This window comes from Symphalangus syndactylus, chromosome 6, assembly GCF_028878055.3.
Source record: "Symphalangus syndactylus isolate Jambi chromosome 6, NHGRI_mSymSyn1-v2.1_pri, whole genome shotgun sequence".
Taxonomy (NCBI): Eukaryota; Metazoa; Chordata; class Mammalia; order Primates; family Hylobatidae; genus Symphalangus; species Symphalangus syndactylus.
Genome location: NC_072428.2, coordinates 42,462,298 through 42,475,599, shown reverse-complemented (window position 1 = coordinate 42,475,599; position 13,302 = coordinate 42,462,298). Strand labels below are relative to the sequence as shown.

Here is a 13,302-nt window from a genome sequence, read left to right as displayed (position 1 = left end):
GAATATCACACCACAAAAATCTCCCATGTTTTTTACATAATCTTCATCAAGTGAATGACATTTTGGTTATTCTCCTTTTATTTACTAACTATATGATCTTATTTTTCATTCTTGTATGTAACACTTCAGTGAATATATTCACAAATGTAGGTTTTTAAAAATTCTTTTCACTTCTCTAGGATTAATTTTCAGTAATGGAATGACTGGGTCAAAGGAGATCAACATTGCTGTGGCTCTTTCAGGCGATTATCATTTTGCTCTGCGTACACTGCCACCAGCTATGTGCAGGTACCAGTTGTAGAGCAAGATCACTGACATACACTTTCCATTTATCTTTACTAATTAAATAAATATAAAACAGGCCAGGTGTGGTGGCTCACACCTGTAATCCCAGCATTTTGGGAGGCCAAGGTGGGAGGATGGCTTGAGCTCAGGAGTTTGAGACTACCGTGGGCAACATAGTGGGACCCCGTCTCTACAAAAATTAAAAAAATTAGCTGGGTGTGGTGGCAAATGCCTGTGGTCTCAGCTACACAGGGGACTGAGGCGGGAGGGTCAGTTGAGCCCCAGGATTTGAGGCTGCAGTGGGCCATGATTGTGCCACTGCACTCCGGCCTGGGTGACAGAGTAAATCTGTCTCAAAAACTAAAATTAAATTTACAAATACATATAAAACATTATTTTCAGTTCCATTTTGATTTCTATTTAAGTCATGGCCAGCACTTTCAAAGTATTTCTTATTAAAGTATGGTCAATTCAGACTTTTTAGCATCACTCACCAAACTGCTATTTCCAGGTTCTCTTAAATTCCGTGGATTTTAACTTTGGCCCATGACCTCCTTGACCTCTGGAAATGTGACATCCTGCACCTGCTGCATCAGGGCTCTTCCCTGGTCTTGCCTACACTGGTGTCTACACAGGTAACATCTCTCTAGATCATGTATCAGCTCTGCTATGCGAGATAAGCCTAACTCTGCATTATTTTTTCCCTAGAAACATATTTTGACTCTTTTTTCCCAAATGTTTGGGATTATGGTTCTATACCAACAATGCCGTCAGAACCCAAAATAGTTTAAAATTTTTCCTTTGGAAATTGTTTTCAAAGCCATTGGCATGTTTTTGGGAATATCCTTATTTGTGGCAAAACTTGATATTTAAAAGGTAGATTTTATTTTCTGGAAGGAAACTAATATTTTTTTTACATATGTTCTATATCAGAAAGTATCCTACTAGAAACCTGGTTGTTGTTTTAGCTATTTGCCAGGTAGAGGAGAATTGAAAAGCCAAAAGGGGGATACTGAGGTATCACAAAGGTAGTAGCTGCCAGAAGCTACCCTAGGGATGGGGGAACAAAGGAAAGATGTAGGGATTACTAAAATGTAAATGCTTGTAAGACGGGTCTGCAGAGTTGGGGCTTAGCCCTCTGAGGATTAGGCACTTCTCAAATAGACCCAGGGCTCTGAGCTTGGAGCCTGCAGAAGAGGCTCCACGGAGCTGAAATTCTGACTTCACAGGAGCAGGTGTGGTGGCTGCTGCTGTATTTCTGAGAGGCACCAGGAAGCTGGTTCTAAAAGTGTGGAATGATTGCAAACTAGAACGGCCTGTGCTCCTGGAACCCATTGCTGTGCTGCCAGGGTGAAGCAATGTTGCTGGTGGCAATGCTGATAGGATCAGGTAGCAATTGGCAAGGAGGAAGTGTCCTTCACTCCTCCAACGTTCAAGCTGCTGTGGCATACCTGACAGGAAGAGCCTGACAGGAGCCAGCAAAGGGAATTGCAGAGGCCAGTCCCAGCATCAGAAAGCAGAGTGAGGAAGAGAGGATTGGAGTCAGGATGCAATCACTTAATAACCAGCAACCCACTGTGTACCAGGCACTCCAGAAGCTTTTTAACAGCTCCTTTAGTTCTCATGCCATCCCTGTGATTGAGAAACTCTTGACTATTTTAGGGATGAGAAAATGGAGGCCCAGAGAGAGTAAACACTAGTAGTGGCACTAGAATGAGAACAAACAGCTTGTCCCACTACATCTTCTAAAGTTGAGCTTCCTTCTGGATGATGAAGAGAGAAATTTTTTCATTCCTGAGGGGAGCTGTAACGAGGGTAGATGAGGGGGAGAAGGGTGATATGGTTTGACTGTGTCCCCACCCAAATCTCACTTGAATTATAATCCCCATAATCTCTATGTATCTACAGAGAAACCAGGTGGAGCTAATTGAATCATGGGGGTGGTTTCCCCCCATGCTGTTCTCGTGGTAGTGAGTGAGTTCTCACGAGATCTGATGGTTTTACAAGGGGCTCTTCTGGCTTCACTCATCACTCTTCTCCCTGCTGCTGCCGTGTGAAGATCCTTGCTTCCCCTTTGCCTTCCGCCATAATTGTAAGTGTTCTGAGGCCTCCCTAGCCATACAGAACTGTGAGTCAATTAAACCTGGTTCCTTTATAAATTACCCAGTTTGGGCAGTTCTTTATAGCAGTGTGAGAATGGACTAATACAAAGGGAAAGGGCCAGATGATGGCATAAGACTATGTTGTGTGCAATATGATCTTTCCTTGTGACCCACTGCCCAAATCCTTAGGAAATTCTACCCAACTCACAGAACATTTGGAGTAAGTGGATTTCTTGTGAAAACTGGTAACAGACCCAAACTTTGCACCAGGGAAGACATGAGAAGGAACAGAGACAGCATCTGTAGACTCTGCACAAGAGTGAGTGAGGGCAAGCCCTGTAGTTGCAGAGATCTCTGGAAGTTTTATGACTTCGCTTATGTAATTGGTCTGTAGCTTAAGGCTTGAGATGCCCTGATATTTAAATTATGCCCATTTTGCAGATGGAGAGATTGAAGCCTAGAAAAGTTAGATAACATAACTAAGATCATATAGCTCTTAAGTTGTAAAACTTGGATTTGAAGACGGTTCTGCCTGATTTCAAAAATGAATGGATGAGAGAAGCCCCAATAGTACTGTTACTCACCATTTATACAAAATGTATTACATACCTGGAATTATGCTAAGTGCTTATTTTGTTTAATCTCACAATTCAATGAGGTAGATATTATGCCTGTTTTCCAGATTAAAAACTGTGGCTGAGACAGGCTCAATATGCCTTATTCACAGCTAGCAGTAAGTGAAGTTGGAATCCTCACCTAAGTTCACTGGAAATCTCATGCTCTTAACCAGGGCTTCTCAAAATGAGCCTGAGAATCACCTAGGGATCTTGTTCAATGCAGATTTCTATTCGGTAGATCTGGGGTAGGGCCTAAGATGGTGCATTTATAATCAGCTTCCAGTAAGCCAGTGCCACTGGCCCATGAACCTCACTGAGTAGCAAGGCTCCTAGCAAGAATATCACACTGCTTCCTTAATCTGCCCAGCCCACCTCATCATTTTCAGATTGACTCACCACTGAGACTCCAAGGAGCCTCTCGGTCAAGCTCAGTTATGATGTGACACCCAGAGCTTGTCCTTTCTCTTTCCTTCCTTTGAAATTTTTCAGAGTAAAGTAAGTAACCAAACAAATCCATCATCTGGCAGGTCATTAAGAAAAACATGATTTTTTCCCCCCTGTGACTACACTCAATTAATGAAGCTGTCATTAAAGCCCATGAACATGTCAAAAAATTAGTTTCAGGTGTTGGATTGTTTGGTTCTAGAATAATTTCTATATTTTTAATGAGGAGTATTTGAAATATCACCCTTCTCCTCCATCAGGGGCTTCCAGCTCAGGACACCTAAGAAGCCTGACATATTGGGGATCGGTGGGGGTATTTATGGGAAGTATCAAACATCAACTCATTGTTGTCTCTTTCCATTACCAAAGGCTGCTCATTGAGAATGTTTTCAGAGCCATGGTATTTCTTTGGGGGAAAAAAAGGGAAATGTAGCTCGTGAAAAGGGTTGACAACTTCATCAGAGGAACCAAAGAGTGCTAACCAGGGATCTCCCACTGATGGTGATGTTTCCATAAAATGGAAAGCCTTAAGGAAGATTCATTTTTTTTTCTCCCTAAGAAAGAACATATGTTTTTAAACTTCTTGTTAAAGGAAATATTTTATTCCAAGAAGTAAATGAGGTGGGTTAATATTTTAAAATAATAATTGACATGCTTTACCTCTACAATTTCTCTTCCCTTTCTCCCTGCCACCAAGCCTCTCTTAAACTAGACTTCAGCATTCTCATCCCTCACAGTTGGATTGTTATGGTAGAAATGCAAAGAAAATAAAATATGTAATTTCGTTTTGTTTTGGAACTTTAAAGCTGGGCCTGACCTTCAACAATAACTTTGGAAAAACACTTATAGAGTAATTGCTTCCCTTCCACACAGGGGAGCTACAAGTGTCTGGGCTGGAGCATTGAGGAAGTGAGTCAGGAAAGAAAAGTTAATTGCTGGTAGGGATATCTGAGAAGGTACCTTGTTTTGTACTCCACTCCGTGGGGGTAATACTCTAGTATGGGGGAGGGGGAAACAACAGAAACTGAGATAATGGTCCTGCTTGGCATTCATTATGTTCTGCTCTGTACGAAGGCTTTGGGGACTTCTTCTTATGTATCTTTTCAAATATCACTTTCTATTCTCCATGTTGTGCATGTCAGCAATTTGGTAGTTTTTATTGTTGAATAACATACCATTGTACAAGTACGTTATAGTTTGTTATCCATTCAGTTTCTCATGGACATTTGGGTTGTTTCCATTCTCATCACTTGCTTTGGCTAATGGAATGAGGTGGAAGTGAGGGTGTGCTAGTTTCAAGCCTAGGCACAAGAGGACATACATATTTCTAATTGCTTCCCAGAGATTTTGCCATCCCCATGAAAAGAACATGTGGGCTGGCCTGTTGGCTTAGAGAGTGAGAGACACAGGAGTAGAGTTTAGCCTTAACCTGCCAACCTCCAGATCTGTGATTTAAAAATAAATAATTGTTTTAACCCACTGAGATTTGGGGGGCAGTTTGTTACACAGCAAGGGTTGACTGATACAGCCACTCTTCATCACTAGCGATTGAATGGATGCTCAGGACCTAGCTAGCTGGTACTCATTATGGTAGGCTTCCCTGCTTTTTGGGGCCAAAGTACTAACTAGACCATGCCCACTCCCTTCCAGCTGTTGCCATCACTTTATTCCCCTTGAAACGATAACAATTTATATCAATGAGGGTGTCAGCTTGATGAATGTGCTCATGGAGTTGTCCTGCCATACTTCTAATTAAAAAAGCTCAGGCATCCTGGGTGCTCCGTCTGGCCAGAGAGTATACAGTATTGGGAGAGGGGCAACTTAATTGTGGCAATGGGGCAGGACCTGACCAGCTGCAGTTCTCTGTGAGGATTGCCCAGAGCAATGTGGAGTGGGGTATAAAGTGAAAACCTCTGTTAGTATGCAGCACCTTAATACTGACCCCAGCATCCATCCATGCTTTTGGATGGAATCAACTTCTGCATGTCATTCCTTTCCTCTTACAACTTAACTACATTCAATCTGTCAAGGATGACACTTCTGAGATTGACATTATGTAAGTCTCTTTATAGATACAATTTTTTTTGGCATTTTCAGTTTGGTAGGGGAGAAGAACAAGAGTGTCAATTCGTAGTTTTCCACCTTGCCTGCAATGGGAGGTTCCAATTTTTTCCCTGTGTTTATTCTGATGTGTGCGTTTGTGTGTGTGTGTGCACACATGCATACAATATGTAAATATTTCTGTGTGTACATACAGATAAGTATACATACACATGTTCTTTACAGATAAATCAATACTTATACATGTATGTAGGCAGATATATGTACACACATGTATAGGTATGTATTTATACATCATATATGTATATGTAGATATACATATTATATATAAGATATTTGCTCATGATGTATTCATTAGTCTTCTAGTGTTTTCTCACGTCTGCCAAATCTGGAAGAGGTAGGCTAGATCACTCATAACATTTGCAAGGCCTGGGGCAAGAGTGAAAATGAAGGCTTACTTATCAAATGACTACGTATTTAAAAGCTTTAAGTCAAGTTAATAAACTGTTAAGTAAAATGTTTTATCTTCTTACCTTGACAATTTTATCTTTATAATAACCAGGAAGGCCAGGTTCAAATGTAGAATTCTTGTATCCCTCGGAGCTCTGTACCGTAAGTAATGGTATGGGAAAAGCTAGTACCTGGCCCATGGGCTGCCCTCCTTATCTTCTCATCTGCTATGACCTGAATGTTGTGGCCACTCAGAATTTGATCATGGGTCTTTGAGATGTGACTAGATCATGAGGATGGAGCCCTCATGAATGAGAGTAGTGCTTTTATAGAAAGAGGCCCCAGGGAGCTGCCTTGTCCCTTCCAGCATGTGAGGATTCAGTGAGAAGGCACCATCTATGAACCAGGAAGCAGGCCCTAACCAGACACCAAATCTGCCAGCACTTTGATCTTAGGCTTGCTAGACTCCAGAACTATGAGAAATAAATTCCTGTTGTTTTTAAGCCACCCTGTTTATAATATTTTTTCCAGTTGTACAGACTGAAGTATCACTTCTTACTAGTGCATACGTTTGCTAATGCATTCAAGCTGCATTTATACTCTCTGCAATGAGTCACTCTTGACCATACCTTGAGTCTAAGTATGGGCATTCCAACAACACAGTCCACTCTTGTGAGAATGGAAAGAGGCCTGTGAAGGCCAGGTAGGTGGCTTCAGGAACAACTGGGTATGGAATTCCAGGGTCCTAAACACCCAGAGTGTGGTCTATAAGCAGGGAGTGGGTCTAGGGCAGGACTCCAAATGGGCAAATCTTCTTTACCCCACAGACATTTCAACTTATGGAGAAGAGCATAGCCAGCAGAGGACAATATATATATTGCTAACAGTGCTATAGTGCTAGTGACACTTCAATGAGGTATAAATCTGCCTTGATCATAATATATTATTTTTTCAATATACCAGCTGTGAATATTCTCTTTAGAATGTTTGCATAGCTATTCATAAGTAAGATTAGCTTACTTTCATTTGGATGCTACTTACTGGGCTTGGGTATTAAGTTTATATTAGATTTACCAAATTATTTGGGAAACTTTTCACTTACATATTTTGGAACAGTTTGAATAATTTAGGTAGGATTATATGACCCTTAATAGTTTAGTTAGAGCTTGCTTGTAAAATAACCACTCTATTCTTTTTAATTTTCATTTTTTAAAGTGGTGGATCTTTGAAAAACCTTTTTAATCTGTTGTGTTCAGGTAGGCTACTCTTTCTCGAGTCAATTTTGGTAATTTATACTGTGCTGGAAAGATTATCCGTATCATCTAGATTTGAAATTTTATTGACAATATTTTACATAATATTTTATAATTACTTTTACTATTTTCATAACTATGATTATATCTTCTTTCTTATCCCTGATGTACATATTTGTCCTCCATTTTTTTCTTAGTCAAACTTGCTAAAGTGTTGGGCTTATCTATCATTTCTGCTGGTATTTTGTTTTGTGATTATTTCAGCTCTTTGTCTTTATTGATTCCCTCATATTTCTTTTACTTTGTTTCTGTTTTAATATTGTACATGGAATACTTAGTTCATTTGTGTTGACATTTTTGAATACAAACATCAAGGGAAGAGAAGGGTGCAGGGTTGTAAATAGGGAACGAAGCCAAGGGTCAGGAGGAGGACAGAAAAGTTGGTGAAGAGAAGGGATAGGGAACCACCTGAGGGACTTGGAGTGTTAATGACAAGTGGCATAGAATGTCTACAACTTAGTTGTCAGGGTCACATGTCACAAAACACTGCCATCAGGACACTCTGCCTGCCTCCACAGGTGCTGCATCCAACTCTTGTCTCCATTTTGGCCATGAGCACAACAGAAATCCAGATCTACAATGTATATTGCATTTTTGATCCAAGACATCTAGTTTCATAGTTCAATAAAAAAATTTAAGTAGGAACAACAAAAAGTTCTGCCAATTTTTATTTTGTGAAGTAAGGATTAAATATACATGCACAACAATTTACTAACAGCTATTTCACCAGACTTAGGACATTCAAACATACAAAAGTGTGAAGGTGAAAATCACAACATAACAGTTTTATTGAGTTTACAATGTGGTTTGCAGACTCCCAGTCCCAGCATCACAAGGCAAAATATAAAAGGATGAGTTTGAAGCTGAGTTATAATAGCTTAACAATCATCTCACTTGCTGGACATGGGGGAAACTTGGTGAGCCCTACTTGATTTAAGTTTAGGTCCCCAATTTTGCGTTCTAGGAGTAAGCATGAAATGGAGTTTGTAAGCCCATCACAGAGACTATAATTCAGCTTTGATTTATTCCAATCCTTGAAAATTAAGGTGAATTAACAGTGCCAACACCTGGCAGTGGCAAATACCCATCCTCCCAGGAAGAAAGGATAATGTATGTCACAAATTTTTTCCAAAAGCAGTTTTGTAAAGACTGCATCCTGGACTGAATAAAAACAATCCAGGAACACAAGGAGACAAAACAATGAGAATGAAAGCTACTAGAAGCAAAACTGATAGGGCTTCATATATTGGAGTTATCAGATATAGACACTTAAATAATGGTGATTATAATATTGAAGGGAATCAAATGCAATTTCTTGAGCTTAAGCAGAGAATTGAAAGCTATTTTTAAAAAGAATAGTGGATATTTTAGATATCAAAACCAAAATTAAGGATTCAGTGAATGGGTTTAACAGCTAATGAGAGAATCAATACATTGGAAGATAGTTTGAAAGAAAGCATCAGACTGAAATAAAGAGAAGTAGCAAAAACACAGAGTGAAAGATAGGAGGCCAGTGGGGGGTATAGGCATATCCTATATAGTTCTAGATTTGTATTACTGACATTTGTATTAGGGTTCACCTGAGAAACAGAACCAACAGGATATGTACATAGAGATTTATTATGAAGGATTCACTCACAGAATTATTATAGAGGCTGAGAAGTCCCACAATCTGCCATCTGCAAATAGAGGCCCAGGAAAGCCAATGGTGCAGTTCTAGTCCAAACCTAAAGGCCCTAGAATCAAGAACACTAATGTCCAAGGGCAGGAGAAGATGGATGTCTCTGCTCAAGAAGAAAGAGTGAATTTGTCCTTTCTGTGCCTTTTTTTATTCAGGCCCTCAGTGGACTGGAAGATACTTAGTTACATTGGTGAGGATAATCTTTACTCAGTCTACTGATTTAAATGCTAGTGTCTTCTCATTTATGCAGCCAACAGACACATGAAAAAATGTTCATCATCACTGGCCATCAGAGAAATGCAAATCAAAACCGCAGTGAGATACCATCTCACACCAGTTAGAATGGCCATCATTAAAAAGTCAGGAAACAACAGGTGCTGGAGAGGATGTGGAGAAATAGGAACACTTTTACACCATTGGTGGGACTGTAAACTAGTTCAACCATTGTGGAAGACAGTGTGGCGATTCCTCAAGGATCTAGAGCTAGAAATACCATTTGACCCAGCCATCCCATTACTGGGTATATACTCAAAGGATTATAAATCATGCTACTGTAAAGACATACGCACATGTATGTTTATTGCAGCACTATTCATAATAGCAAAGACTTGGAACCAATGCAAATGTCCATCAATGATAGACTGGATTAAGAAAATGTGGCACATATACACCATGGAATTCTATGCAGCCATAAAAAAGGATGAGTTCATGTCCTTTGTAGAGACATGGATGAAGCTGGAAACCATCATTCTCAGCAAACTATCTCAAGGGCAAAAAACCAAACACTACATGTTCTCACTCATAGGTGGGAATTGAACAATGAGAACACTTGAACACAGGAAGGGGAACATCACACACTGGGGCCTGTCGTGGGGTGGGGGAGGGGGGAGGGATAACATTAAGAGATATATCTAATGTAAATGACGAGTTAATGGGTGCAGCACACCAACATGGCACATGTATACATATGTAACAAACCTGCACGTTGTACACATGTACCCTAGAACTTAATAAAAAAAAAAATGCTAGTGTCTTCCGGAAACACCCTCACACATACACCCAGAGCTAATGTTTTACCAGTTATCTGGGCATCCTTTAGCCCAATCAACTTGTCACATAAAATTAATCATCACAACATTCCAGTAGGCAGAGGAGAGAAAGAATAGAAATGAAGCAATATTTGAAATGCAGTGGCTGAGAATTTTCAAAACTAGCAAATAAATCAGTGTTTTAAGATTTTTCTGCAAACCTCTTGCAGGATAAATATTCCGCATCTAGCACATCAGAGTAAAGATGCTAAGAATCAAGGAAAGGAAATAATCTTAAAATCAGCCACAGAACAGGCATATTACCTTTAAAGGCACAACAATAAGACCAGCAACTGACACATTAACAGAAAGAATGGAAGCCAAAAGACAGTGGAATAAGTGCTAAAAGAAAATAATTGTGAACCTTAGAATTCAAAACATCCATTGTATTAGTCTGTTCTCATGCTGCTAATACATATCAAAGATTCGGTAATTTATAATGGAAAGAGATTTAATGAACTCACAGTTCCACATGGCTGGGGAGACCTCATAATCTTGGCAGAAGGCAAAGGAGAAGCAAAGGCACATCTTACCTGGTGGCAGACAAGAGTGCTTGTGCAGGGGAACTCCCATTTATAAAACCATCAGATCTCATGAGACTTATTCACTACAAAGAGATCAATATGGGGGAGACTACCCCCTTGATTAAATTATCTCCACCCAGCCCCACCTTTAACACATGGGGATTATTACAATTCAAGGTGATATGTGGGTGGGGACACGGCCAAACCACATCATCCATCAAAAACATTCTTCAAGAATAAATGTGACATATATTTTCTAATATAAATGGAGAAAGTTCATAACCAGTAGATCTAAACTAAAGGAAATATTAAAAACTGAAAGGAAATAATACCAGGTTGGGAATATAGGAAGGAATGAAGAGACATAAAAATGAATAAATATAATTATTGTATAAAACTACCTAAAATAAATTTATAAATTGTATGACAAAGATCTCATGAGTCAGAAGGAGATAAAGTGTTGTAAAGTCTTTACATTGTCCAAAAGAAGGGAAAAAATGCCACTTAAAACTGAATTAGATAAGTTGATAAGCCATGATGCAATCTGTAGGGTAATCACCAAAAGAATTATAAAACAGCATTTGGTGTCCCAGCTAACATAAAAGGAAACTTGGATGATTAGAAAACTTCAAGAGAAAGTAGGAAGAGAGAAAAAAATACATGGGACAAAGAGAAAAAAATCATAAAATCATAAAATTAAAACCCAAATATATCAGTTATTATAATGAAAATGAATTAAGTGCTCTGATTAAAAATAAGATTATTAGGTACCACTAAAAAACTTCATTTATGCTTTATACCAGATATAGATAAAACATAAATATATAGAAAAAAGAAGAGATATTTTGTAAATACTCATCAAAAGAAAGCTGGTATAGCTATAGCATCACAGTTAAAGACTTCAATACCTTACAAAAGAGAAAGGGGGACATATTGTAATAATTAAAGATTTAATTAACAAGGGTGGTCCTAAAAAGGCATGTTAGTGGAAAATTTACACGTTGAAATGCATATATTAGAAAAGTAAAAAAGACTAAAAAACCAATAATCTGAGAATCCAACTTAAATAGGAAAAGCAACATCAAATTAAATTTTAAAAAATAGAAGAAAGGAGCTGGGCCTGGTGGCTCACACCTGTAATCCCAGCACTTTAGGAGGCCAAGGCAGGCAGATCACTTGAGTCCAGGAGTTTGAGACCAGCCTTGGCAACACAGTGAAACCGTCTCTACAAAAAATACAAAAAAATTAGCTTGGTGTGGTGACACATGCCTGTAGCCCATCTACTTGGAAGCTGAGGTGGAGGATCACCTGAGCCCGGGAAGGTCAAGGCTGCAGTGAGCAGCTGTAATCATGCCACTTCATTCCAGCCTGGACAACAGAATAAGACCCTGTCTCAAAAAAAAAAAAAAAAAAAGATTAATGAAATAATAAACTAAAATGGAAATCAACAGAGCCAAAAATTGGTCTTTTGAAGAGGTTAAAATAATTCTACAAAACCCTAGTGAGATGCATCAAAAACATGAAAGAAAACAATGTAATGAATGAAAACAATGTAATGAATGAAAACAATGTAATCACTTTATATCATTCAAATGTTAAAAACAATAGAGGGTATTAAGAAATTTAATGTTCTTAAACATAATGTCATTAATCTGAAAACTGATCAAATTTTTAGAAAATATTATCAAACTTATCAAACCTGTCACAAGAAGAAATAGAACATCCAGATAGTCCTACAACTGTTAAGTAGAATACATAATTTAAAATCTTACATGAAGAAAACTGCAGTTCCAGATGGTTTCACTGGTAGATTCTACAATGGTCTAAGGAAAACATAACATCAATCTTAAACTCTTCCAGAGACTATAAAAAGAGAAAATATCCTCCAACTTGTTTCATTAAGCAATTATGATTTTGATACCTGAATCTGATAAGGACATTACAGAAAATAAGGTCAATTTCATTCATAAAAATACATGCAAAAATCTTTTAAAAATGTTAGCAAACTGAATCCAGCAATAAGTAAAAAGGTGATAAAATATCACAACCAAAGAGAATTTAACCAGGAATGCATTATTGGTTTAACATTCAAAAATTAGTTAATGTAATTTGCCACATGTATGGTTTGAATGTTTGTATCCTCCCCAAATTCAAATGTGGAATCCTAATCTCCAGTGTGAAGGTATTTGAAGGTGGGGCCTTTGGGAGATAATTAGATCATGAGGGTAAAGCCCTCATGAATAGGATTAGCACTCTTATAAAAGAGTCCCCAGAGAGATCTCTCCCCCACCCCACCTTCCACTGTGTGAGGTTACAGTGAGTAGATGGTTGTCTATAAGGAAGCAGGCCCTTGTTGGACACTGAATTTGCCTACACCTTGATCTTGGACTTTCCAGCCTCTAGAACTCTGAGAAATAAATTTCTATTGCTTATAAGCCATCCAGTATATGGTATTTTGTTACAGCAGCCTAAAAGGACCAAGACTTCACATTAACAGAATAAAGGAGGAAAAAATTATAAGATAATTTCTGTAAATGTAGTAGGACCAATTGATAAAATTTGACCAATTGATAAAATTTAACTTCCATTTATGATAAAAACGCTAAGCAAAGTAGGATCAGGAGAGAACTTCTTAATCAGATAATAAGTACCTAGAAAATTCAGCAAACATACTTCATGTGTAATACTGAAAACCTTTCCTATGAAGTCAAGAATAAGACATGGAACAATAGGACGT

At 38.5% G+C, this 13,302-nt stretch overlaps 1 long non-coding RNA gene across 1 annotated transcript in view; it reads left to right on the top strand.

The window, feature by feature from the left end:
* Positions 1-200: 200 nt before the first annotated feature.
* Positions 201-13,302, top strand: part of LOC134736942 (uncharacterized) — a 61,842-nt gene continuing 48,740 nt past the window's right edge. The window contains exons 1-2 of the long non-coding RNA XR_010121448.1: positions 201-288; positions 797-920. This is a non-coding gene — a long non-coding RNA (uncharacterized lncRNA). The remainder of the gene's footprint in view (positions 289-796; positions 921-13,302) is intronic.